Consider the following 25596-nt stretch of genomic DNA (forward strand, 5'->3'; position numbering starts at 1 on the left):
CAGAACTGAGACAGTGAGGATGTTGCTAGTTTGGAAGATCAGGTCATGCCTCCATTGCTGGACCCCAGGGACGGGATGGAGCAGATAGGGAACAACCGCCCCTAGGGAACAAAATAGTAGAGAATCCAACCCCAGTGGGAGAAATGACAGCAGCATGAGCTCTGCACTATGCTCCTGCTAGAGAAAGATTGCATAGTGACAGGACAGACTGGAGGTTTGAACTGGAAGGATGGATTGAGTTTGTCAAGTCTAGCCCATCAAATAGAAACAAGACTATGAAGGGGCTAAGGAAGGCAGTGGTCACAGCAATTTTAGCTGGAACAAGTCTTTGGAGCTACATGGAAGGAAATAGTACCATGACATTACTAAATTTTGAGATCCTACTGTCAAGAGAAGGGTCAACGGAACTCTATTGTAATCTTGCCAGTGCAGCCCAGAGTCCCCTAGACGCAGTCCCCAGTTTTCGAGGAGCAGGACAGTTCTGACAGTTCAGCAGATGATATACAGATTCAATTCCTTAATCCTCAAGGCCAGAATAAAATTGTGCCTGTTAACATTGGTGAACAACATCTGGAGGGCAGCCAGACTATAATCAGCTCAATAAATCCGGATGCTGATGCCTATTGTCCAGCACTGCAAATGACTCCCAGATTGTTGGTGATTCTGCTGGAAGTGCCAAGGTATCACAAGGCTATGGGTCAAAGGGACTCCAGGAATCAGTGCCAGCAACACTGACAGTCAGTGGCCGATCAGGATGAGTAAAGAATGGGGGATATTCATGTATGATCAGCTTGGTACACCACGTTACCAATATAGGAACCCACAGACCAATTTGGTGAATCTCTCTGAGTTTGTCTCTCCAGTGAACCAGTCACTAGAATAGTTAGTGCCAGTACATTTAGTTCCAACAGTAAATACCCCAAGATTAATTGCTTAAGAGATCCTGTCATATTTAAATGGTTAATCTGAAGTATAGGCATATCTCAGTCATTACACAATACATTTATGATGCAAAATTGAACTCATGACCCTAGAAGTCTTGGTCCTTGGGCAGTGAAGGATTTGTTCATGCTGGAACCAAGTAAAAGTTTTATAACCAAGAAAGACTTACCTTTAATGCTGAAATGTCGGGACGACATTTAAAGTTGCAGGTGGCGGGGGTATGAAAGGCCTATGCAAAAAGGAGTGCACAGACACACAAAAGGGAGTGCCCAGGAGTTAAACCTGTTGGTCAACCCTCCCAGTATATTCCCCAGAGGGGGTCATTTTTAACACTCAACCCCCTTGTTGGCTGGGGTTGCGGTGGTTCGTGAGGGACATTTTGTTTGGGGCTCTGTTTTCGCACAGAACTCCAGGTCTGCTCCATGTTACAGGCGTGTCCTGTTTATACGGACTGATATAATATAGAAGCCTGTGTTTCCATGTTTTGAAGTGTATTACAATTTCACACAGCCCAGTGAATAGCCATCAGATGGGTAGCAACTTTCAGACACGACTGACCTAGTTCAGATGCATGCCGGTGAACCAGCTGTGCTATAAAGGCTGGTGTTCCAGCAAGCATAAAGCTGCCCCACATCCCATAGGGCACTATGTCAGGCCACAGTTGTTGCTGACTCCCAGACAGAGACAGGGACCAGCTGTAGTGTCTGAGACAGAGACTGTAGCCAGGCTGGGCTACAGCAGCCGTAGGGCTGTGCTTACATCATAACATATTTATTTAGCAACAAGGAATAATGTATCTGGAAACCTGCCTCAGTCATCCCTGAAATACTACATTGGAGGAGGCAGGCTCCCCACCCCAGGCCTCTCCAATACCCAGACGTCTCACACTCCCCTGCTCTCCCACAGTGCTTAAAGCACCTGATAATGGGCATGTCTACTCCGCAATTAGACACCAGTGGCTGTCCCAAGCTAGCTGACTTGGACTAAAGGGCTTAGGTGAAAGGGCAGTAGATAGTGGGGCCCAAGAGCTCTGGGACTGTCCCACCTTGCAAGGTCTTAGAGCCTGAGCATCTGTACGGCAATTCAACAGCCCTTAGCCCGAATCCGCTGGCAAAGGCCAGCCGCGGTTGTCTAACTGCAGTGTAGACATACCCAGTAATTCATAGCCAGTAGGGATCCTCACGGTCATCCAGTTGTCTGATCTCCAGCATAGCACAGGCTGGTGATTGCTGCATATAGCCCCATAGCTTGTGACTGATTTTAAGCCTCCAGTTGACGGTGGATGCAGCACATCCCTTGATAAGCTGTGCCAGTGGATAATTACCCTCACTTAAAAATTGGCACCTTATTTTCACTTTGAACTTTTATGACTCCAGTTCCCAGCCCCTGGATCTTGGAATGACTCACTTGATTTATTTCTAGGTTACATCTTTCCTGGGTCCTCCGTAAATATCCGATGCATCTAAACATGTGAACACCATCAGCAAAAACAATCCCCCGAATTCACAAGAGGGCCAAAGTCATTCCTGTCCTGCAGCTCTGCTCTGCCAGTGTGTCTAGGAGTGAATTTTGATGGTGCAGATCTCCCTGGGGTGAGAAGGTGCTGACAGACTCTTTGGGAGTAACAGTGCTGTGGAATAGAAAGCATCACTGTAATTACTGTCATTTGAGTGCCATCATGGCTAGGTAGGGACATGCCAGCAATTTAAGAAAGGTCAACGCTGCGTGGGACTGATTACACCTGCAGAGAAGAGAGTGTGGGGTGAGGGAGAGGAACAAGCGTGAAGCCTCAGCTGCTCTTCCACTGGGTTTCAGTCCTAGCAAGTTGGGTTGCTAGCAGTAACGGCGCTGATGTAAGACACGGCTGTCGGGCATTTGCCTTGGCATCCTGGGAGATTTCGGTTAAGAAGTTAGGACAATACAAGTTCAGCCTGGCATGCACAGGTGAATGGGGCAGTCTGAAAGAAGGCATGGATTTGGGCACGGGCGAAGGAAACCACGGGAGAACAGTCAGGGGTGAGACTTGCATGGACCCCAGGAAGGTGGAAAGTGTGGTGGAGAGGGGAGGGAACTCAGATGGCAGACACCTGTCTGCACCAAGTGCCCCTTCCCAGCATCTGGCATGCCTCTCTGGCTGGGGGAAAGTCCGATTGCAAGACAATTTGCTGCAGAGGGGAAAGGGAGCATTTTGGATCTGATGGGTGCAGGAAGGAGTTTGGCTTCATGGATTTTCAAGTCAGGGCCCTTTATGAGGCAGGATTATTCCTTGGGGGTCACTCAGTCATTATTCCCTTTGAACCCAGCATCTGGATTCTTAGTCATCTTTATTCTATTTTTCTTCCCAGTTCACTTGCCCTTGGAACAGTTGGAGCATGGCTGTGCGTCCACCAGCATTATGGGTATGTAAATGCCATACGGAAGTTATCATTACTCGCTGCTGCTACCATGACTGCAACACACTGTCATACAACCGTCTGCATCCTCCCAGACAATAAGCCAGACAATTACCTCTGGCTGCTAAGACTGCACTGCCAGCCCTGAAATTCTCTGGTGCATTGCAGGGGCTTCGGACCCTCAGGCTCCGAGCTCCTTCTCTGACTCATTGCGTGGCTGCTCTATTCAGGACTGAAATGAAACTGTGGGACAGGGAGCTATGGAAAATATCAACAAGGGTCGGGCTTTGCTTTTCACTCTTCTTTCAGGTCTGAGCTGATTAATGCAAAAGGGAAATGCCTGAGAAACACCAAGCAGATGATGAACTGCAAAGAGAATGGGAAATGACATCTCCTTGAATTGTGCTCTGTAGGCTTGCTGTTTGCCATCCCTTAGAGTCGATCTGAGGGTTCCTTTGAAGGTGGATGGAAGGAGGGGGAATTTTGCATGGGACCTGACTAACAGAATGATGCTGACAGAGTCCGAGCAAGAGATGGCTCCCTGGAACAGAAGGAGGGAGAGAGAGATGGATGGAAAGACTTTGTGTGAGATCAGCAAATGAAAAGTCAACCACTTGACCCACTCTGAACTTATTTCAGATCCATCAGGCATCGAGAAAATTGAGATCATAACTCAGACTGCTTCTATTGGTCGCATTACCATTTCCATTATACTGGGCTGTTTATCTTAATTGGGCCTCCACCTGTCCTGGGACTAATTGCCAGGTCATGCTGACCCTAAATTAAGGAACCAGAGATTTTTTTTTTTTTTTCTTTTCAACCACCTGAAAGTCCAACTCTAGGCCACATTTTTCCAAGGGCTGCCTATCCTCCAAGGCAAGTTATGTATTGAACACCATGCCCACATCAACCCACTTTGTTATTAGTGTGATTATTTGTATTACAGACTGTCTAGAGGCTCTATGACGCCAAACAATGGGCTCCTCCCTGAGGAGCTCACACTCTACAAAGACAAAGGAAGGGTTTTTATCCCCACTTCACAGAACTGAAGCACTCAGGGATTCACTGTCTCACCCCAGGTACCACAGGAGGGGGTAGCAGAGCCAGGAACTAAACCCAGATCTCTCCTGAATCCCAGTCCAGTGCTTCAACCATGAGACCATCCTGCCTAACAACAATGGGTAAAAATTTCCACGATGCCGAAGTGGTTTAGGGGGCCTCCTCTGTCAGTCTGCTTAAATTTCATGCGGCTGTGCCGCATCACCTTCCATGTACATAGATATCTTTTTAAATATAAGCATCCATCTTGTAGGTGACACAGGAAAAGGTGGGTTTGCCAGAGAGGGGAGCGGTTTGAGGAACGAAAGGTTGCGGGTCATTCTAGTCAGAAGTGGTTAGGCACAACTGTGACTAAAACACAACAAAGTTATTTTTCTCCTCTCCTTGGACTCACTTTTAATTCCTTTCTCCCCAGCAGAGAACACAAGAGCAGGCATACCTGGCTGGCAACGTGTGTGCTGTATCCCCCTCTAGTGGCTGCTCCACTAGATGCTAATAGCCTACTCTAGCTGCCTGCTAACGATGACCCAAGCAGTGGATTTGTTTAAAAAAAAAAAAAAAAAAAAAATCTTATGGGAGGATGCTACCTAAGGATGCAGCCAGGACAGTGTGGAATGAGGGACTTAGTCCCACCTACTCCCCCTCCCCACAAGGGACCCTCTCCATCCCTGGCTCTAAACCCACATCCTGCAAAGCTGCCTGATACTTGGTTCATGGTATTTTTTTGTGAGCCTACATTGCTTCCTGAAGCTCCTTTTGCCAGAGGATTCTCTGAGGATTTTCTGCCCATTTCTTACACTGTGTATAGATAGGCTGACTGTTAAATCAATACCTGGCAGTTTAATACAGCTGATATTTACTAGCTGAAATCCAAATGCCGCAGGTAGGAGAGGAGATATCCAAAGACAGAAGATCCATCTCTGCCTGCCATGCCATGGACCCTGGCAAGGTAAAGGGAACTCTAGAACCTAGAAGAACACAATGGAATTTGTGGCCAGCTCAGCGGGTCTTATTCATGTTGCTAAACAATAAAGATAGATACGGCCCCATTTATTTGTTTGCATGTTTCCGGACCTTTGCTAAATGGTGGTGCATCAGTTGAATGCAGTGTTAGGGCTTTCTGCCTGCACTACACTTCAGTCTGCAGCCTCCTGCAGAATAAAACAAAGCACAGGAAGAGATTGAGCATTGGCCTGCTAAACCCAGGGTTGTGAATTCAATCCTTGAGGGGGTCATTTGGGATCTGGGGCAAAAATTGGGGATTGGTCCTGCTTTGAGCAGGGGGCTGGACTAGATGACCTCCTGAGGTCCCTTCCAACCCTGATATTCTGTGATTCTAAAGGGGATGGCTACACAGAGGATTTTTTTTTTTTTTTTTTTTTTTTTTTTTTTTTTTACCGTGAGTTAATTTATTGCCAGTTAACTCCAGGTAATTAACACCCCTATAACAGCTCATCTGAACACTCCCCAGATTTTTGTTTTAGGCCACACACATTGGTAGCATCAGTCAAGGATTTGTCTACACATAAAAATTAATTTGGAATAAGATGGAGTGTGAATTTAAAATGGATTAACTACCGATTAACTCCATGTGTGGTCACTCTGAATTGGCTTAATACACCAGTAACTAAACCAAATTAAGGCCACTTTAAATTCTGAGTGAGAGGGTCCATGCAGGGGTTTACTATAGTTTAACTGATCTGGACAACCCCTGTAGACAAGCCTCTAGACTCAGATGCCCTGCCTATTACATGAGCTGCAGTGCCTAGACCCTGCCTGAGATGAACTGAGTCACTTCCACACAATTTATAGCTCATATCATTAATCAAGTGCCTCCCCTCGGTCTCAGAACGTCAGCGGGGCCTGTCAGACAGCCGTGCCAAGCAGGATGCTGTAATGACTTGTGTCACGTCTAGACACCTAATAAAAAGCCATTCTGCTCACTGAGCCAGCAGCACCAGTCAGGCTCAGACACACACAGAACCCTGGGTACTAAGAGGTTACTTGGAAGGGAATATGTATGTAAACAAGCCAATGAGATCAATGCAGTTCGCAATTGCAAGCATCCTGCTGCCGATGGGATGTCGTTATCTCCCAGCAGTCAGATTCCCGGCCAGGGCAAGATTCTTAGGCACAGATCACATGCAAATCCAGTTCCAAGAGGTATCTTTCTTCATCAGATAGCATCCCACTCAGGGCTAATAGAGAGTCTCCCATTGGCTGGTTTTCAACCGCACGTGTGTCCAAACGGGAGCATGGAGGGGGATTCATCACACACTTCCCTCTGCCTCCCTCTGCCCAATCAGCAGACATTAGGACTGTGTGCGTGCAGAATACACCAGCATAGAGGGGCCAGAAACGGCTCCATTGTTAATGGCAGTCAAACTCCTTCAAGCAGAAGTAGCTGGATAGGGCCCACCCCTCCCAGGGCTTTCGGTATTGTGTTTGAGCCGCAGAATGGCATGCTCATCGGGCTCCATGCAGCGGTTAAAGCGATGTATGGGACTCCATGTTTCTTGCACGCTGACTGGGCTCTGAAGTGGTTAGAATCATAGAATATTAGGGTTGGAAGAGACCTCAGGAGGTCATCTAGTTCAACCCCCTGCTCAAAGCAGGACCGATCCCCAATTAAATCATCCCAGCCAGGGCTTTGTCAAGCCTGACCTTGAAAACCTCTAAGGAAGGAGATTCCACCATCTCCCTAGGTAACCCATTCCAGTGCTTTACCACCCTCCTAGTGAAATAGTGTTTCCTAATATCCAACCTAGACCTCCCCTGCTGCAACTTGAGACCATTACTCCTTGTTCGGTCATCAGCCACCACTGAGAACAGCCTAGCTTCATCCTCTTTGGAACCCCCCTTCAGGTAGTTGAAGGCTGCTATAAAATCCCCCCTCACGCTTCCCTTCTGCAAACTAAACAGTCCCAGTTCCCTCAGCCTCTTCTCGTAAGTCATGTGCCCCAGCCCCCTAATCATTTTCGTTGTCCTCTGCTGAATTCTCCAATTTGTCCACGTCCCTCTGTAGTGGGGGCCCCAAACTGGACACAATACTCCAGGTGTGGCCTCACCAGTGCCGAATAGAGGGGAATAATCACTTCCCTCGATCTGCTGGCAATGCTCCTACTAATGCAGCCCTATATGCCGTTGGCCTTCTTGGCAACAAGGGCACTCTGTTGACTCATATCCAGCTTCTCATTCACTGTAATCCCCAGGTCCTTTTCTGCAGAACTGCCACTTAGCCAGTCGGTCCCCAGCCTGTAGCAGTGCATGGGATTCTTTCTTCCTTCCTAAGTGCAGGACTCTGCACTTGTCCTTGTTGAACCTTCCATGTAAATCTGCTGAGGAAAAATCTCCCCTTATGTTCAGCATTCTTAAACCTGACTTGAATGTTCTGCTAACATCAAAGGCCAGGATGAGGTCTGAAGGCCACTTCCAATCAGAGCAAGCTCAGCCTGGAAAGGCTGCCTTTGGGCTCACTTGTTACAGTTGCTGCCCGTGGACCATGAGGGCCCTGCCTGGGGTCTTAAGGGAGGTTTTTCATACATTCAGCAATTCCAAGGCCAGAAGGGACCACTGTGATCATCTAATCTGACCTCCTGGATAACACAGGCCAGAGACCTGCCCCAAAACAATTCCTAGAGCAGAGTTTCAGAGAATTCACCATGACCCTGGGTAAACTGTTCCCATGGCTAATTACTCTCACTGTTAAAAATCTGCACCTTATTTCCAGCCTGAATTTGTGTAGCTTCAACTTCCAGCCATTGGCTCATGTTAAACCTTTGCCTGCTAGAACTTAGCCAGTTTAGCCTCCAGATGGGGATTCCACTGGGTTAACCCTCTTTCTACTATCTGACCGTCATACATCCAGTAAAACACCACTGCCTTGTATCACCCTGGTCAGTGCAGAGCCCGAGCCGGTTTCATTACGCCCAAGTGTGCATGTGGAGACAGTTCAGGCCTCTAGCAAGGAGGCATGGGCTGAACTCCAAGTGTGAGTCATCTGCTTCACAGCATCATCACCGCTAAATCCTCCTCCAACATGGAGCAAGGGAGGGATGCACAAAGCTGGTTCCCTGCATCTCAGCCATCCCAGGGGGGATTCTGAAACATCTCCTCCTACTCTGGAAAGGAGGGGGGGAAAGTCTGCTCCTGATGCGAGAGCAGAGTAAACCCCCATCCTTGTCTTCTGGGAGGAGAGTGCTTTGTCCAGCAGAAACACTGCCCGCAGAACCTGTGCTGACCTGTTCCCTAAGTGTGAACTCGTCCCGTGCAGAGGCCAACACAAGATTTAGACAAAATAGGGCATGAGTGGCAGCTGAGTAGCGTATAGGTTGTGTACTGGCTTTTCCAAATCACCAAAACTCCTGAGTCCAACCTGGCAGCCTCCTCTACTGAGATGGTGTGATCATCAGGATGCACCCTGCAAACCCCAGGAGCGGTGACACAACCCTGCCCCTGTGTGACCTTGGGCTAATCACTTCATCCACCTATCTTCGCTTCCCCATCTGCAAAAGGGAGTAATAAATGCTTACTCACCACCCTCATGGGTAAGGTTTACGTTGTTAGCATCTGCATACTGCTCTCAACACATAAAAGTGCTGGATAAATACGAAGGAGGTGTATTAAAGAAGATAAGAGGCAGGATGGACAGGGTGTCCTCACTGATTCCCTCCTGCTTTCCTCATGGTGACAGCTGATTTTACACTCTCAAAACTGCCTGCGCTTTCCCCGTAGCGAGGGCAGAATATTACCGTTTGTAACCTTGCCCAGGCTTGTGTATGCGAAAGGGCTCATTTTGGAGCTGCCGCTGGACTGCAGGGGAACAGCATGATAGAAATTCATATGGCAATCTCCTACCAGGCCCCTCTGTCACCTCTGCTTGAACATCCTTTTCAATCAGAAGGAAACTGAATTTCTCTGAGGTCTTCATGTCTATTTGATTTCCTCCTAAAGTACATCTATCTATTTATCTCCTTTGTGGATTTAGGGAGGAATAACAACATCAAATGCACTAAGGACCGCTAACGTCTTTAGACCTCAAGGGGGTTGGAGACCATTTCATCAGGCTGTGGCAGGAAGGGCAGCTGTAGAATTGAGGAAACCTGTAATGGTGGAATAAGGGGCAAAAATGCATCCGATCTAATGCCAGCCAGGAAAGGAAGGTAGAAACGCAGCAAGAACCACTGAAACCCCTAGCAACACTAAATGTTCCTGTAAATCTCTTACGTGGGTTCGCATGCTAAGAAGCCTTTAAAGGGAAAACAAACAAGCAAATGGCTCATGGCTCTGTATGTAAACTAAATACCTGCTTTGCCCTGTACCTTTGTAAATGGCACACAGAGTGAAATGAGAAAACCCCGGCACCGACAGAGAGGGGAGAAAGGTTAAAAATGGAAAGGGATCTTGCAATTCGAGTGACACTACAGATTACACAGTCCAATGAACAAACATAAGGGCTGCTCAGTTCCATCAGAGGCAGTTGCCTGTTCCCAGCGGTCAGAGTTCTCATGACACATTCACCAGATCACCCATGAGAAAACGCAAGCAGGGTTTAGAAATGGGTGTTCTGCAGCCCACGGGGTGTGGACCAAAGTGTACACGAAAATGAAAGCAACTTCCTTCAGCCTTTATTTTCTTTTATGGGCAGGTGCTTTTGGGTGGAGAAATACAGCAATATTTTAGCTACTCTAAATCTGCAACCGAAAGGGACTGCTGTAATTAGTCCTTCATTACAGAGCATTCAGATAATCCATGGGTGGCAATGTGGCTCCTGCAGTCAGGATTCCGCAGGTTTGTGGACATTCAGATGCTGCATGCCAGCTTTTGTGCTTCTTGGACAATGGAGAAAAGTGGCAGGAACTTAAATGTGTTTACATGGAATTGCATGTAAAGAACTGCATTTTAAATAGCTGATTAGATCCAGGGATTTTGGATCACTTGTGTAGTGACCTCTCTGAAGAGCATAGGATGTGCTCAGAACATTTCAGACCTGTGTTCTGAATGGGGGTGTGTGTGCGCGCGCAATTTTGCGCCCGCAACGATTTAAGGTTGTGGAGAAAGCAAGAGATCTGGAGGTTCAATTAAATATTTCTGTTTAACAGTCACATCAGCACTGTAATAGATTTAGTATCAGTTCAGCTCTGTGACTGAGAATAGCAAAGGGGAATTCTGAGAATTGAAGCGAGTCAGAGTAGGGCTTCAAGCCTTCTCCACCTGCCTTTGCCTGGCCCAGGTCCGAAATCCTTCGCCATGGGCCAGCTCCTTTCGTGCCCCACTGACAGCACCTGGAATAGCAACACAACAATCTCCTTTCTTGCTGGTAAGCGTAGAGAGACGTGCAGTGTGTGAAGTGGGCCAGGTACTTGCATATGCTGTGCCACTTCCTTTGTTCCTCGGTGCTGCTGGCATGGTGAGTGACCTGGGTGAAGGAATCTCCCCTGCAGAAAGGTCGTGGCTGGAGAGTGTGCAGTGCGCAGCTGGGAATGTCTTCCAGCACTCTCATTTCCCAGGTGTGATACTTTTCATCAAGGCACAGGGAATGTATTTCCCTAAGTGTGGCAGAATGGCAGGAGTTCAGTAGGTCTGACCTTATTAGTGTCAGCCTTAGAACAAGGCATTAGAGAGGCGCTAACACCTATGTCTTGCCAGTTAGAGCTCTAGGAACCAGGTCAGTACAAACACTGCTGTGCTAACACCTTCCCTAATCGCTAGCTGCCACTCAGAACAATGTGAATCGAGCTCATTCTATTGTTCCGAGGCATCCACCCACACAGGACCACTCTAAACAATGACTATCTGTTCTTGATGCTAAGAGACCCTTCTAGGTGTTTAAAGGACAGAGGGATACAATTTTCAAAAGTGTCTAGGTGATTGAGGAGCCCAAGTCCCTTTGATTTTCAGTGGGACTCGGGTGCTGTTGAAAATTTGACCCAGAGGCTCCATTCCTGGATTCTTAAGGGTTAGGGCCCAAATTTCAGATATCCAGTCATTGAAATCTACACTGATTACCACGCCTGCATATGCTGGGTCAGATGGCAGCTGGTGTAGGTTGGCATTGCTCCACTGAAGTCATGATATCCTGTGGTTTTGAAGCCAATGGAGCAATGCACCAGCTGAGGATCTGGCCCATGAATTAGGTACTCAGATACCTTGGTGACTGGCATAAGAACCTGCATAGAATGGAATTAATCAGGAACCTGCATGTGCAAATGGACAGCTAAATGCAGAGCTAGCTATTTTCCATGAAAATGTCTAATTTGCATGAGCAATCACAGCCACTTCAGGGAGCAGATCTAGTGAGTGATTGTACCCCTTGGGAGTATCTGCAAGTCTGGAAGCTGGCTTTGCTGGGGCCGGGACAAGGGCTATGTCCACACTGCCATTCAAGTGCTCTGGGGAAGCAGGGACCAGCAGCCTCAGGTGCCCTGGGACTCAAGCATCACTGGCTGCCCCAGCCACAGGAGCCCAGATTGGCAGAGCCTGCTGTGTGCCCTGATTGGCTCAGGTGCACTATTTAAGGCCTGGTTTCAGAGTAGCAGCCGTGTTAGTCTGTATCAGCAAAAAGAAAAGGAGTACTAGTGGCACCTTAGAGACTAACCAATTTATTTGAGCATAAGCTTTCGTGAGCTACAAGCTCACTTCATCGGATGCATTCAGTGGAAAACACAGTGGGGAGGACCGGACATTGTATAAATAGGAGGATCCGGGGCTCACTACTACAGACGTTGTTGCATTCCTGATACCTCACTCCTGGCTTCTTAGCCCCAAGGTCCAGATCCCCCTGCCCTGCTGCTGCTCCCCTACCCCGACCTCAGCTGATCCTTTCACCTTCTGACCGGGCATGGCTCATCGACTCCAACCCTGACCAGACCCTTTGGCATGACTCCTGCGCAGATTGCAGCATCCGGAGTTGACCCATGCCCCATAGCCGGGATCCCAACGTCTCTACAGTTCTGGCCTTTCCTCCGTGACTTCCACTTTCCACTGCCAGCTTCACAGCCATATGCCAGCCAGTGTGGCAGATACAGAGCAGGGTCCGGACAGGCCTCTGATTGAAAGCCCTGCCTCCAGTTTTGATAGAGACCTCGCTGGTGAACTTCAGGCCTTGGCACTAAAATTAACAAATGATACTGTCAGATCTGGGGTCTGAGCTTGATGAGGAAACTAATATTATGGTGCTATCTCCACTAATAAAATCACGCATGCTGAGCCTCGGAACGATAACAGCACCCTGATAAGTGGCTTGATGCGTTTAGCCTGATGCATCAGTATCAGCACTTGTTAGCATGATGAAAGCTAAGCTTCTGCAGTTGCTCAACGTCTTTGAGAGCTTAGGGGGCTTTCAAGAGTCTTGGAACAAATGAATCCAATACTTGGAGAGCTATTCTGCTCAGCGGAGGAGTTTCGTGCGTCGTACATGAAGGAGAAGTCTGACCTTTGCTAGAATAGTAATTAACCGTACCACAGGGCAGGATCTGTGAGAGAACACAAGCAGTGGCAATGTAAACTCCGACCCACGGCCGTACCCTAGCACTGACCTGGGGAGACGAGTGGAAGCTCCACTAGCAGGAATCAGTTCTGGGACCAATGAGATCCCGTTACGCAGGAGCTGGCGACACTGGTTTGCAGAGTTATTGCAACTCAGCTAAGTGTTGCCTGACACAGTGTTTTGCCTGACGCCTTTTTGCTGAGCTGCTCCCTGTTGCTATGAGCCTTAGCAAGCCCATTCCTTATTTCAGCACCAATTATTGGGTTTGGGCTCAGCCCCGCCAGCCTCCACCCATCCTTGGGGAACAGAATAAACCAAGGAAGGAAAATGTGCAACTCAGGAAAGCAAAAAGCAACTTGCCTGGCATATTATTATAGAGGATCCGCCTCTGCTTTCCAATTCCAGCTCACATTCACTCCTGGGAATTACTGCACTATAGAACTGCAGCAGCCACCTCATTCTCTAGTCTAGCAAAGCTGTGAGTCAGCTCATCATTACCTGGTTTCACAGAAAGAACTCTACTGGTGGAATGGGAAGTTGAGGCTGAGGTTTCTCTTTTGGGAGATGCCATGCAGGGGTAGGTTAGAAACTCACTTGCATCCTGGCTCGCATGCTGCGTCATGATGCCGCTGCACCAGACAAAGAGAAACCCAACTCCTAATTCTACCTGCTCCATTAGATTTCATTAGGTAGTCTCCCCCTGGGATGTGGTTTGAAGCAAGAGCTTTTGCTGCACCTGGAGAAGTTGCCCTAGCTGACTGTCATTACAAGCTATTGAGAGTGCATATGGACAGAAAATGGCATGCTAGGACTCAGTGCAAGGGAAGGTGTTTTGTTTTTTAAAGGCTGCTGCAGATAGGGTGTAGCTGCTTGTGGGCCCCATCTCCCTTCTCTTCTCTAAACACCGCTGTTTTCAAATGCCCAGGATCTTCCCTTTTATCTTATGTATCTGGCCCCATCACCACAGTATCTGAGCACCTCAAAATCTTCAGCGTACATACCCTCCCAACAGCCATGTGCGATGTTATTAGATTATGAGATATTATATTATCCCCATTTTACAAAGGAGAACTGAGGCACATTGGGCCAGATTTTTAAAGGTATTGAAGTACTTAACTCCCATTGATTTCAATGGCATCTATACACCTTTGAGGATCAAGGCCTAAGTGATTTGCTCAAGCCCTGTGGTGGAGCAGGCAGGGAGACATCCTGACCACTCAGTCATCCTTCCGCCCTTTAAAATAGGGAACTCTCCTTTGATTGGCTGGTGAGTTTTTCAGGCCTCCTTGCTGCACATCAAGGAACCTGTCCCAGGGCTTGCCTACACAAATGTTTAGTTCATGGCAAGCTGGGGTGCGAGTCTACCCTACACTAGTCCCACAGGCTCCCCATGGGCAGTTTATGCATGGCAGGCTAATCGAAGAGCATGAACAAACTGTTAAGGTGCATGAGAAGGATCTACAGTTAGCCCACAGCAGGCTAGTGCAGGGCAGATTCACACACTAGCTTGCCATGGACTAATTGTTCCTGTAGGCAAGCCCTTTGTTCCCAGATGGAAGGGAGAACTGAGCAGGGCTTTCTCCAGCTCGCGTTCCACATGGACAGCTTTGGCTGTGTGCATGTGATATTGCTCACAGGGTGTGAACTGGAACTGGCAACCTCATGTGTTCAAAAATCACGAGTCAGGCACCCCACAATCATGAGATTACGTATGATTTTTAAGCCAAAGAAAACATTGAGTGCTGCTTCTTTTAGCCTCCCGGATTCTGAGCCTTGAGGGTGCACTCGTTTCCTGTTTCCAAGCTTTTCTCCCCTACCACAAGGGCTAGAAACTTTCCCCGCCCCCTTTAAATGAAAGCAGAGAGTCTCACAATCTCTTGATTCCAGCCTCTGGGGATTTCACACAACTTGCCACATATCGTGAGTCGCAGCATAAAATTCTGAAAATTGGCAACGCTGGCTGAACTCTCACCCTAACCCAAACCCTGTGTCTGAGTTTGGAGCTCAAAGCTCCTGTCTGTTAGAGACCTGGGCCGGTCCTTGAAGATTCTACTGGTGGCCAGTCATCTAGTCCGGCACTCGGGCTGTAACATTTCCATGGATCAGAGAATATACAGGTGTAATGCCAACAAACCCCGGTCATCGGGGGGCGGGATCGAACCTGGGATCTCTGGAGCTGAGTGCATGAGCCAAAAGCCAGCTGGCCCTGCTCAAATGAGTAGGGCAGACTCATTAATCTCTAAGTGGTCTCAGTGCCACTGGAGGGGACAGAACACCACATTCAGGAGGTGTGTGGGTTACATGTATGCATGGGGGAGTCGAGATATTGCTATTAGCATTCACTGGATCCGGACAGGGAGTGATCTACTACCTTCCCGGCCTTGCCGTCTGCCCCATTGCATTTATTTTCTCGCACTGGAAGGTCTGACGTTGGGAGAAAACAGCAGCCTCCCTGGGCATGGCTGCAGGAGCTTTCATTATCTGGACACATTCATTACCGTTAAGGGCCCTGTCTCAGAAGAAGTCTCTCTATAAATTGTGTTCATTTAAAATTATTATTACAAGATGTCGGGCTAATGAGTCTTTCTTCCCCTTTGATTATTTATAAGGCATTTACTTTGCATTAGCTGTGGCTGCTGGGATGGGATCCAGGTCCCAGTAAGTCAGCTGGCTGTGGAACAGGGACCGAGTAACCCTTTTCGATTGAGGAAGGCATTAAAGCCCGTCTGATGGACACTTGGCGAGGTGGCAGGATGTGTCCAGTAAACAGGGACAGAAGCACCCTTGCACTCCTGCTTTATTGCTACATGGACTGAAGAAGCTGGCTAGGTCATTAACAAGGCTTTGTTGTCACCACTGTCTAGCCCTAAAGGTAGTAGAGGACTCTGGTGGCTCAATGCACCTGCCTGCAGGAGACTGGCTTTGGTTTCAGACCTTCTGTTCCTGTAACCAAAGTTTAATGAGGCAACGTTGAATTCAGGGTTCCAAAGCAGAGCAGCCATAGACTTCAATGGGGATATCCTAGTGCCCCGGCTGCTAGACTCAATGGCAAAGCTCCCTTTGACTTCAACAGTGGCAGGATTTCACCCACGTATTTAAGGGGAAGTGAGCAGATGTGAAAGAGCCAGGTGCACGGACAAATGCAAAGAAGAACTAGTCTAGCAAGGTGTTGCTACTGGCTGTTCCTGGCTTCCCGAGGGTGAGACATGGGGAACCAGCCAGTTCTAATCCAATTATTGCAAAACATGACCAAGTGCCAAAGCGAAGGAGGAGCTCTGCAGAGATTAGCCAGAGACAGGAAGAGTAGTGTTGCAGAGGAGACAGCAGCTACAAATATGGTACCCCACGTACCCATATCTGCCACGCCATGTCAATGTCTAACTGTGCTAATCCATGCCAGCAGGAGGATGCTCTTGTGGTGAAGGCACTGGACTGGGAGTTAGGAGATCTGTGTTTGATTTCCGGCTCTGCCGCAAGCTCCCTGTGTGACTCTTGGCACGTGACTTAATCTCTCTGCACCTCAGTTTCCAATCTGCAAAATGGAGGGGGGTAATACCTAGCTCTACATAGGCCTGTTCATCAGTAGCTCTCTAAATGCTTTACAAATGGAGGTAAGCATCATTGCCCCGTTGTATGGATGGGGAAACTGAGGCACAGAGCAAGGAAATGTCTGGCTCAAGGTCACCCAGGAGGCCAGTGTAAAAGCAAGGAACAGAACCTGAGTGTCAGTCTGGTACTCTAGCCCCTAGGTAGCACTGCCTCTACACTAGCATTGCCCTGCTGCGGAGGGGTGTTGCAGCGATGTCATTAATACAGACGTGGTGCTTCAGGACTGTAATGGTGGGGTCCCGCGTGTGTACGGAGGCTAATAGAGCCATCTCCTACGCTGCAAAGATAACAGTGGTGTAAAGACTGTTTACATTAGACTGAGACACTAATGCAGACCCAGAGACTTATGTAATTATCTACCTATCCGCACCAAAGAAATTAACGCCCGCTGTGTGAAGTGTCGGGACATTCATTCTTACAAACCAATCCTCTTCATACTGGATATTGCTGATAGATACAGACGCTGTCACAATACCATTAATCGTGAGTTAAGCTCACTGAACCAAAATTAACAGCAACAAATTGAAATTAGAAGTAGCACACAGCCAGCCTCAGGCAAGGTATGGGCTTTATATTTCAACCATTTCCAGGATTTGTTGGGACAAAAAAGCTCCCGACTCCCCCTGAAGTTCTTGGAACAGCAAATAAATTAACACTGACAACCGTAGATTCAGCTTCCCAAGCACCTACTCCTGTGCTTCCTCTTTCTCTTTTGGTGGCTAATGCTCAGCACAAGTTATGGATTCAGAGGAGAAGAGAACAGGCACTGGATGGATAGCACCAGCCTGCAAAGCTAGCATGCAGTATCCGACATGCACCTTTCCTTTTTTGCAGTATGGCTGTTCCAGAGAAGAGTCTAGCAGGGAAGGGAGGGGATTTGTCATTTCCTCTTTGCTTTCCTTTAACTGGATCCCTCCCAGTCTATCCCCTTCCCCCCACCCCTTTGTTCTCTTTCATTTTGTGGGGCTGGCATGACTTGAACTCCAGGAAAGCTTTTGTTACTCCATGGATGTGATTTGTGCAACCATTGCCACCCAGATGCAAGGTGTGCACGGCATGTGAACGGCAAGTCACAGACAGTCAGGCGCCGGGGTGACTTTGGCATGGGAGAACCTGGTCTAAGATTTTAGCCACCTGGACGTTAGCCATTTCCATGAGGCCCTTTTAGCGCTAAACTCCCTGGACTCTGAGTGGAATACCAAGGAACTATAGAGACAGTCATTCTCAGGCCATTATGTCTGGAACCACCAGTCCCATAAGGCTTTGATCCTACCCCAACAGGACTGTGGAAAAGGACTTCCAGAAGGCGATTTTCACTTTGCTCAGTGCAACATCTCGACAACAAAGGAGCACTGCCTCAAAGTGCTCCCTCTCTCTCATTGCTCCCTTCGCTTTGGAACAAACTCGCTCCCGGCCCGGCCACGCCGCGTGCAGGATAAATGGGATGTGTCTGGTAGATGTCAATGGTAGTAGCAACCTCAGCCCTAAGGACTGATGGGATAATGCCCAAACATTCCTCAGCCCGTTCTGTCTCCCACTGATATGTCATCTGTCTCACTAGCAAGTCCTTCGGCTCTGGAACGTGTGGCTCCATCTACACCTGTCAGGGCTGCCTTCTTATTGTTTCCTTGCTGCTTCTCCAGGAGGTTGACTTCCCCTGAACCACAGAAACCTGTGAGAATTGGATCCATGGGAAGAACCTCTCCCCTGCTCAGTTGTCTGAGAAAGCACAGATCAGCCTAGAGGCACCCAGATCCTCAGCAAGAACTTGTATCCTTTTCCGATTACAGCTGCTAGTGTGACAAGCTACAGCAGTACAGCTATGCAGATTAACACTGGCTGAGGAACTTGTCTGTTGGCTCAGCAGTTCTCTAATACAGCGTCAGTCAGCGTCATCACAGCTCACGAGATTCCCAGTTTTCACTCCTCATCTTAATTATTTGTCTTACAGCGATGCCCGAAGACCAATGACAGGTCTCCATTGTGCTACTGAAGGGAGACAGGCCTTAAAAAAAAGACAAGAACCTTGTAAGAACATAAGAATGGCCATACTAGCCCAGTATCCTGTCTTCTGACAGTGGCCCATGCCAGATGTTTCAAAGGAAATGAACATTGTCCAGTACCGATAGAAGTAAACAAACTCCTCTGAAAGAAAAGGTCAAGAAGTTATCAATAGAAAGGTTGCAAGGTGGCGGCTTCCTTAGATTTGATTTCTATGAATATGTCTTGTCCAATTAGCCTTACATTTTCCATCTATTACAGAAGTGTATTGTGTCAGAAACCATTCTCCATGCTGAGAAAACTCCTTATTAATTCTCAGGCCCTCCGGGAGAGCAAGGGAGTGGGACTGTATTGTGTGAGGGATGAATCAGACTCCTGTTCTGTCCCTGTTGCCCAGAAGACATTGTTCCCTGATCTGGACACACTTCTCAACTGACTTTAACAATCTATTTTTCTTCCCGTCCAAGGGGTCCTTTGTGCCCATTCTTTCCTTGTCCTTTTCTAGCATTAAAGATCGCTCTGAAGAGAACACGTTCATTTGTCATCTTCTTTTCGAAATGTGTATATGAATTCTTGGTCAATGTTCCTAGCCAGTATAGCTTGCACCTGCACTCAACTGGACACATGAATAGAGCCAGGGAGGCAGACTGAAGGATCACTGAGCAGAAAGAGGAGTTAGAAAGCAGATCAGATTCCCAGAGGACTTAAAGTTTCAGCTTTTCCATCCCTTTGTTGGGAGTACGAGCAAGACATTTTGAGTAGGTGCAAAAGACTGCGCTGCAGTTGATTTGGAGCATTGCAGTAAGACAGTGACAGAGAATGGATTAGAGTTGAAAAACATTTAAAGCATCTGCCTATATCGCTATTTTACCAACTTCTTTCACCTTCCCTTGTTTCTTTTTGGTGTTAAATGACATCTGAAGCATTTTCAGTTCACATTTGTGACCAGTAAGCATTAGTTTGGTTAACTAAATACTAATAAGCTCACATTCTTGGTTACCTGGCTGTTGGAATATCAGCACTCTCTGTTACAGCCACTCATCTCTCTTGAGTTGCCCCAACATGGTCAAACCTCACACCCGTTGAAGTCCGTGAAAGTATTCCCATTAACTTCAAAGGCAGTTGGATTAGGGCCCCAGCTCTTTGCCAAAGGGAAAGAAACTTGGGGCTTACTCATATGAGATGCTGAGTAACCCATTATCCCATTGACTTCAGAACTCATTACAGTGATATTGAAGGCAGGGGTAGCATTTTCAAAAGCACTTAAGTGGCTGAGGGCAGGTCCACCCTACAAACTTTTGCCATGCTAAGAATGTCAGTTAGGAGTATTATATTTTGCAACATTTCTAACACCAGCAAAAGCCCCAGTTTATGCTGGAATAAAAATGCTTTTACCCATATAGCTTTTCACACTCAGGAACTGGTATAAGCAAAAGCAATTTTTTGCTGGTTATAAGCTGTGTCTACATTAGCAGCTATACCAGTAAACCCTTTTCTAATGCAGATCCTGACTTAGAAGCCTAAATCCCATTGACTTTCACTTTTGAAAATAGGACTTAGGCTCCTCAGTCATTTAGGCACTTTTGAAAATTTTGCCCAGGGCCTGTTCTCCTTATGGACTAGACCTGTAGAACTGCCTAGAAAATTATCTATGTACAGAATTTTGGAACCAAACTATCAAATTTTATAGCCAGGATCTCATTCTCCATTGAATTGTTTGGGGTTTTTAAGAGTAATTTCTATAGACTCCTATTTAATTTCAACAAAAACATACCAGTTTATTTCCTCTTGAGGACTTCTTAAAGTTTAAGTGGAGGAAGACTGACAACTAGAGGTTGTCATAAATTAAACGTTCTTATTAATATTGTTTTAGCACCTGCAGTTCTCAGCCAGATTGGGGTTTCACTGTGATAGGCACGGTATAAACATACAGGAAATGACAGTCACTCCCCCAAGACTGAATTGTTCTATTTACCTCTGATCTTGCTCCCCATCTCTGTACCAGCTGGGGCCCAGATCATAGAATCTTAGAATATCAGGGTTGGAAGGGACCTCAGGAGGTTATCTAGTCCAACCCCCTGCTCAAAGCAAGACCAATCCCCAACTCTCCAGATCCCTAAATGGCCCCCTCAAGGATTGAACTCAATCCTGGGTTTAGCAGGCCAATGCTCAAACCACTGAGCTATCCCTCTCCCCCCAGATATTAAGGATGTGGGCATAAGCACCTCAAAGTCCCAATGAGATAGGGAAGCATTGTTCAAGGAAATTTATGCCAGAACCGGGAATCAAACTTAGATCTCCCCAATGGCTTCCTCACAAGACCTTCCTTCCTCCCCAGACAGACCAGCCTGGAGCTGATACTGTAAAGAAGGGGTTCTCAAACTTCATTGCATCATGACCCCCTTCTGACAACACAAATTACTACACAACCCCAGGAGGGGGGACTGAAGGCTGAGCCCCGCTGCCCCGGGCTAGAGGGCCAAAGCTGAAGCCCAAGGGCTTCAGCCCTAGGCAGGGGGCCTGTAACTTGAGCCTCGCCACCAGGGCTGAAGCCATCGGGCTTGGACTTCAGCTCCAGGTGGTAAGGCTCAGGTTCAGCTTCGGCCCTGGGCCCCAGCAAGTCTAACGCCAGCCCTGGTGACCCCATTAAAATGGGGTTGTGACCCACTTTGGGGTCCAGACCCACAGTGGGAGAACTGTGGTTGTAAACATTTCCATCCAAACTTTTCCCCCCAGAACACTGGGTTTTCAACAAAACAGGACTCTCCATGGAGAGTGTCTGCTTTCCTTGAAAAATTTCAATTTTGTTGTCCGAAATGTTTCAGTAGCTTCTGGCCAATTTTTTCCCCCCTGGATTTCAGTAGTTTTCAGCTGAACATTTTTCAGGCTTTGGTGACCAAAAACCAAACTTGTTTTGGTTTTTAGTTTTTGTTTGTTTTTTTGACAAAGGGCTCTTCAAACTAGCAGAGAAAAGTAGAACATAATCCAGTAGCTGGACATTGTAGTCAGACCATTCAGCCTGGAAATAAGGCGTACATTTTTAACAATGAGAGTCAATAGCCACTGGAACAGTTTACCAAGAGTCGTGGCAGATTTTCCATCACTGACAATTTTTGAATGAAGAATGGAGGTTTTTCTGAAAGATCTGCTCTGGGAATTATTTTGGGGCAGGTCCCTGGTCTGTGCTATACAGGAGGTCAGACTAGATGATCACAGTGGTCCCTTCTGGCCTTGGAATCTGAATCTACAAAAAATGTCTGTGGGAAAAGACTCCTTTTTCTGACCGGCTCTACATCAACCCCTCAGGGAATCAAACTCCATCTGTGCCTGAGCTACAGGGGACACTTTCCCAGAGGTAGTTATTATTCATGCAGTTAATTTGCATTATAGCAACATCTGCAGGCTCCATCCCTGATTAGGACCACACATTAGTAGGTACTGCATTAACACATCACATGTGACACCCTTTGCCCCAAGGAACTTGCAATGAAAACGGACATGACAAAGGAGGTGACACCGCCCCCATTTTACAGATGGGGAACGGAAGCATGTGGATGACATGACTTGGTTAAGGGCCCATGGGAAGTCTGTGACAAAGCTGAGATTTGAACTCAGCTCTCTTAAGTGCATTAACCACAAGATCACCCATTCTCTCTAAAACACGGGCAGCTAGATGGCTCTGAGCTAAGACGTTTTGCTCCCAATGACACAGAGAACTGTAACTATAACTTAACAGCAGATAAGCTTCTGCATTGTACCGGAGTTCTGAGTGTGACATTTTAGCAATGCCAACAAAGACTGTGTGCGCGCGTGTTTGTAATAAGCGGTGACTGGCACATTAATCAGATGCAAACGAGGTCTAAGTATTTAAAATAAAACAAAACTGAGCCTCCCCACTTCTCCCCCTGCAATTCAGAGCTCCCAGCCCTAACCGTGCCATAGCAAACACGGTTTTAAAGGGAGAAAACATTACTTTCAACATGACCTTTAAAGATTAAAAACATTTGTTCAGCACATTATTCGGATTTACAAAGCAGTTTTGACAGCTCCATTATTGAATTTTACAAACCGTTGCTCAATATTGAAATCCTATCATCATTTTTTTTTTGTTTTTTGGCTGTTGTCATTTGGGTGGTGGGTGGAATTAAGAAAGAAGGAATCAAAGAGGGAAGCTGTTGAATGAACTTGACAGGCCTATGTTTGTCTGCCCCGTTTGTGTGCATGTTCAGGAGAGATATGCTAACTACACATACTAGTCAGATCACAGGCTCAGACGTGCGTCGATAACTCGCTTCCTTCAAGCCAGGGTTTTACATTATCCCCAGGGAAGGGATTTATTTTTCAAAATAAATAAATAAAAATATTTTTTAAATAAAAAGCTAACACACACAAAGTTATAATAAAATGTTGTTCTGATATTCCTACATTTAAAATAAATAAAGAGATGGTGCAGAATAGGCCACTTCCTGCTTTGTGTCGGGTAGGAGTTTTTAAATCAACATGGCCCTCTCTGCAAGAATACAAGTGAAGGAAGCTTATTTGCTGGAGGTGAATTTGGCACAGACGTTGATTTGATTTTGAGGAACTCTTATTCCCCCCACCCCTTTGTTACTTGAGCTTTCAGGCAGTTGTAATGGGCTAGGGGCTTTGCCTTGCTAGTTTTTTCTGTATTTAGCTAGCTGTTTTATTGTATTGTGATTTGAGAAACACAGCACTTACAATCTCCATTCAAGACTGGGAACCCCTTGTACAAGGTGCTGCACTTGTAGGAAGAACTGGTCCGTGCCCTGAAGACCTTACAAACGAAATAGACAGACAAGTGGTGGGGAAAGGAAGTCTGATAGTCTCCGTTTTACAGAAGAGGAACTAAGCCACTGAGAGCTTCACTTGTCCAGGGGGTTGGTGACAGAGATACTGAACCCACATCTCCGGAGTTCCAGCCCAGTGCATTAACCACAAGATCTTTCTTTTGGTGGCCTCACATCTTCCGTTATCAGGTTAAGCTTATCTAAGTTTAACTGCACAGCTCCTAACATTCCTCTGCTAGCACAGATAAGGGGAAATTCTTCTCCAGGCCAGAAGCTCCGACTGAACAAAGCCCAAGGTTCCAGATCTCCCCAGTGCTGTGCTACCATTATCTCAACTCAGATATTGAATTGTTCCAGCTGTAAATTAATCTCCTTTCTTCATGATTGTCTCCTCTTAGCATCATTTAAATTAGATCCACTTATTAGGAACGTTTCCTAATCTCCTCTGCAACGCAACAGATTTTGCACCCTGGCACATCCAACTTAGAACTAAACAATGTTGACTGGGTTTAAAATGCTGCTTCTAACATACTCCCTCACCAATTGACGCATTAGTTGGCAACATTAAAGGGGAGGGGGAAGAGACTGAATTTGCACAACTTGTGTTAACTTTTAGCAAAAAATAAACGCTTCCCTCAGGCAAAGTCTGTATAATTAAAAGTCCCCATAGCTCAGGGTCAATGGACTGAATTCTAGCAACTCAATATCAGGACTGGGCAGCCATTAAGAAGCACATTTCCTGTGATCCTACATAAAAAACCCCACAAGCTCTTTCCTTCTCTCTTTATGGAGCCCTATCCTTCAGGGGATTCTATTGCCTGCTTGCATTTTAAACTGATGCAACCTAGCCTCTGTTTGCCAGACGCAGGGAATGGGTGACAGGGAATGGATCACTTGATGATTACCTGTTCTGTTCATTCCCTCTGGGGCACCTGGCATTGGCCACTGTCAGAAGACAGGATACGGGGCTAGATGGACCTTTGGTCTGACCCAGTATGGCCGCTCTTATGTTCTTATATTCTTATGATTAAGCAGCAGGAGTTTCTGATAAAGCTGACAGGCCTAATTGTTAACAGCTTGGAGGCTTCTGGCTACCTGAGAGAGTTTTAAACCCTGATTTGCTAAGCCCAGTGTCCAGCCCCAGCCACAGCAAATCTCAGAGGTAAAAGGTTTAATTTTGCCCTCTATTTCTATGCCTATGGTTTTACACACATGGTGTCAATGCCATGTGTCCACTTCATACTCTGCACAAAACAATTCTAGCCCTTTTTCTCACATCCTTTTAGTGCCTGAAGATGCCTTCTTTATCTATTTAGAATGCAGCAACATCTGGAGGCCCACAGTGCTAGGGGTGGTACGAACACATACTAAAATCTTGCAATCCTAATAGATGAGGCAGAGAAAGGAAACATCTTCATTAGCCCCATTTTAACAGGCAACAAATCACAAAGACATTGAATAATCTACTCACGGTCATGCAGGAAGTTGGCAGCAACCTTTGGAATTGACCAGGGCCCGTCCAGACCATCCATCCCAGGTCTCCATCCTTCCTCCCACCTCATCTTTCTCATGCATAACAAAGGACACTGCCACAGTTACCCAGTGTCACCGTCCAGGGCAACTGCACCTTTGTCCCCTCCTCGTGGCCCAACAAGGGCGTCCAACTCTAGGCTCCTCAATCGCCTCTCTTAGGTAGAGACCCATGTATCTCTCCCTCCTGACTGGGGTTTTTCCAGGCTGCACAGTTCCTTGCCTGCACTGTGATAGCCCCAGCAAGCCAGACTGCCTAAGCAGGTGAGTGTCTACACTTTGCTTTCTTTCCAGAGGTTATGAACAGCTGTAATTACCCTCAGTTGCAAGTCCCCACACAGCTTTTTCTTATCAAGCACATGTATTCTTAAGCTGAAAGTGTTAGAGTGAAAACGTATTCTAAACAATAAAAGAACCTGCATGCATGCTAAGAAGCTTACCAGAGGTCACCCCAACTCCAACCTTGGGCTCTGGTAGGTGTCAGTCTTTCAAATCCCACAAATCAGTTTTCCCCGTAGTTACATGTTCACAACCAGAACAATCAGCAGTGCAGAACATCCATTGCTTTACACAGTTTTGGCCTTTGACATCTAGCCTCTGGGAACAGGTTATAAGCAGACAGACTCTCTCCTCAGGGCACAGCTTCAGAAGGCTGAGTTGTTGTATAACCAGAATTGGGGAATTCACCTTCCCCTAGACATTTCCCAGGAAATCCACTTCAGATGTATTTACCTAAAAGTCCATTCTTGTCTGGCACAGTGTTCAA

At 46.9% G+C, this 25596-nt stretch overlaps 1 long non-coding RNA gene across 2 annotated transcripts in view; it reads right to left on the bottom strand.

Annotated features, from left to right (window-relative positions):
* The window catches only part of LOC122463572, a 102966-nt gene that overhangs the window by 7823 nt on the left and 69547 nt on the right, over positions 1 to 25596 (bottom strand). For both annotated transcript variants that reach the window (XR_006287051.1, XR_006287050.1), the window contains exons 2-3: positions 5227 to 5362; positions 2350 to 2572 (exon numbers count right to left, since the gene is read on the bottom strand). This is a non-coding gene — a long non-coding RNA (uncharacterized LOC122463572). The remainder of the gene's footprint in view (positions 1 to 2349; positions 2573 to 5226; positions 5363 to 25596) is intronic.

The sequence above is a fragment of the Chelonia mydas genome, chromosome 22 (assembly GCF_015237465.2).
Source record: "Chelonia mydas isolate rCheMyd1 chromosome 22, rCheMyd1.pri.v2, whole genome shotgun sequence".
In the NCBI taxonomy this organism is placed as follows: domain Eukaryota; kingdom Metazoa; phylum Chordata; order Testudines; family Cheloniidae; genus Chelonia; species Chelonia mydas.